The sequence below is a fragment of the Limanda limanda genome, chromosome 16, assembly GCF_963576545.1.
Source record: "Limanda limanda chromosome 16, fLimLim1.1, whole genome shotgun sequence".
In the NCBI taxonomy this organism is placed as follows: Eukaryota; Metazoa; Chordata; class Actinopteri; order Pleuronectiformes; family Pleuronectidae; genus Limanda; species Limanda limanda.
Genome location: NC_083651.1, coordinates 8,776,886 through 8,779,385, shown reverse-complemented (window position 1 = coordinate 8,779,385; position 2,500 = coordinate 8,776,886). Strand labels below are relative to the sequence as shown.

The following is a 2,500-nucleotide window of genomic DNA, read 5'->3' as shown; positions in this document are numbered from 1 at the left end:
ATAGATATTCACCCAATTCTAGTCCTAGATAAATCAAGTATTGTTTAGATGGATAATCCATCTTCAGGCACAGTTTGGAGCCTTAGTGGCAAAGGGCTCGTCCGGGATTTTAACCCGGGACCTCTCGCACCCTAAGCGAGAATCATACCCCTAGACCAACGAGCCACGTAAACAAAAGCTTACCCAAAAAATCGAGTTCGGCATTCGCTGTTGGATGTTGACCAAGTTGGAGTAAGACATCCTGGCCTTTCATTTCTGTACAATCACTAAAAAAGGTATACTATAAAATAGGTATACTGTACTCAGTCTCTTTTAAGAGATAACCATTGGGGAGTCTACATTGATCGATAGATGTTCAGCCAATTCTAGTCCTAGATCAATTAAGTATAGCTTAGATGGATAGTCCATCTTCAGGTACAGTTTGGAGTCTATGTGGCAAAGGGCTCGTCCGGGATTTGAACCCGGGACCTCTCGCACCCTAAGCGAGAATCATACCCCTAGACCAACGAGCCACGTACACAAAACCTTACCCAAAAAATCGAGTTCGGCAATCGCTGTTGGATGTTGACCAAGTTGGAGTAAGACATCCTGGCCTTTCATTTCTGTACAATCACTAAAAAAGGTATACTATAAAATAGGTATACTGTACTCAGTCTCTTTTAAGAGATAACCATTGGGGAGTCTACATTGATCGATAGATGTTCAGCCAATTCTAGTCCTAGATCAATTAAGTATAGCTTAGATGGATAGTCCATCTTCAGGTACAGTTTGGAGTCTATGTGGCAAAGGGCTCGTCCGGGATTTGAACCCGGGACCTCTCGCACCCAAAGCGAGAATCATACCCCTAGACCAACGAGCCACGCAAACTAAACCTTTCCGAAAAAATCGAGTTCGGCAAACGCTGTTGGATGTTGACCAAGTTGGAGTAAGACATCCTGGCCTTTCATTTCTGTACAATCACTAAAAAGGTTATACTATACCCAAAGTCTCCTGCTCACAATGTTGGCAACATTAAACTCTGTACATTGACATTTGCATTGTATATCTCTAAACAGGTTGACTTCGTTTGATTGATTTTATATTTTTCTGTCAGTCTCTTTTTAGAGATAACCATTGGGGTCTACATTGATTGAGAGAATTTCACCCAATTCTAGTCCTAGATAAATCAAGTATTGTTTAGATGGATAGTCCATCTTCAGGTACAGTTTGGAGCCTATGTGGCAAAGGGCTCGTCCGGGATTTGAACCCGGGACCTCTCGCACCCTAAGCGAGAATCATACCCCTAGACCAACGAGCCACGTAAACAAAACCTTACCCAAAAAATCGAGTTCGGCAATCGCTGTTGGATGTTGATCAAGTTGGAGTAAGACATCCTGGCCTTTCATTTCTGTACAATCACTAAAATAGGTATACTATACCTATAGTATCCTGCTCACAATGTTGTCAACATTAAACCCTCTATATTGATCTCTCCATTGTTTATCTCTAAAAAGGCTGACTAAATTTGGTTGAGATTTTTATGTAACTCTCCTTTCAGATAACCATTGAGGAGTCTACATTTAACTATTGAATGTAGCCAAATTCTAGTCCTAGGTCAATTAATTATAGCTAAGATGGAGAGTCCACGTGAAAGGAACCTTTACGAAAGCATCGAGTTTGGCAATCGCTGTTGGATGTTGACCAAGTTGGGGTAAGACATCCTGGCCTTTAATTTCTGTACAATCACTAAAAAGGTTATACTATACCCAAAGTCTCCTGCTCACAATGTCGGCAACATTAAACGCTGAACATTGATATTTGCATTGTATATCTCTAAACAGGTTGACTTAGTTTGATTGATTTTATATTTTTCTGTCAGTCTCTTTTTAGAGATAACCATTGGGGTCTACATTGATTGAGAGAATTTCACCCAATTCTAGTCCTAGATAAATCAAGTAATGTTTAGATGGATAGTCCATCTACAGGTACAGTTTGGAGCCTATGTGACAAAGGGCTCGTCCGGGATTTGAACCCGGGACCTCTCGCACCCTAAGCGAGAATCATACCCCTAGACCAACGAGCCACGTAAACAAAACCTTACCCAAAAAATCGAGTTCGGCATTCGCTGTTGGATGTTGACCAAGTTGGAGTAAGACATCCTGGCCTTTCATTTCTGTACAATCACTAAAATAGGTATACTATAAGATAGGTATACTGTACCCAGTCTCTTTTTAGAGATAACCATTGGGGAGTCTACATTGATCAATAGCTGTTCAGCCAATTCTAGTCCTAGATCAATTAAGTATAGCTTAGATGGACAGTCCACCTTCAGGTACAGTTTGGAGTCTATGTGGCAAAGGGCTCGTCCGGGATTTGAACCCGGGACCTCTCGCACCCTAAGCGAGAATCATACCCCTAGACCAACGAGCCACGTAAACAAAACCTTACCCAAAAAATCGAGTTCGGCAATCGCTGTTGGATGTTGACCAAGTTGGAGTGAGACATCCTGGCCTTTCATTTC

General features: G+C 41.7%; 6 non-coding genes across 6 annotated transcripts; all 6 read right to left on the bottom strand.

The window, feature by feature from the left end:
* Positions 1-93: 93 nt before the first annotated feature.
* Positions 94-165, bottom strand: trnap-agg (transfer RNA proline (anticodon AGG)). Its single transcript has one exon. It is a non-coding gene; the product is annotated as a tRNA-Pro (tRNA).
* Positions 166-440: 275 nt separating this feature from the next.
* On the bottom strand, positions 441-512 carry trnap-agg (transfer RNA proline (anticodon AGG)). Its single transcript has one exon. It is a non-coding gene; the product is annotated as a tRNA-Pro (tRNA).
* Positions 513-787: 275 nt separating this feature from the next.
* On the bottom strand, positions 788-859 carry trnap-ugg (transfer RNA proline (anticodon UGG)). The gene has a single exon. It is a non-coding gene; the product is annotated as a tRNA-Pro (tRNA).
* A 366-nt stretch (positions 860-1,225) lies between these two features.
* On the bottom strand, positions 1,226-1,297 carry trnap-agg (transfer RNA proline (anticodon AGG)). The gene has a single exon. It is a non-coding gene; the product is annotated as a tRNA-Pro (tRNA).
* Positions 1,298-1,990: 693 nt separating this feature from the next.
* On the bottom strand, positions 1,991-2,062 carry trnap-agg (transfer RNA proline (anticodon AGG)). Its single transcript has one exon. It is a non-coding gene; the product is annotated as a tRNA-Pro (tRNA).
* A 275-nt stretch (positions 2,063-2,337) lies between these two features.
* Positions 2,338-2,409, bottom strand: trnap-agg (transfer RNA proline (anticodon AGG)). The gene has a single exon. It is a non-coding gene; the product is annotated as a tRNA-Pro (tRNA).
* Positions 2,410-2,500: the final 91 nt, after the last annotated feature.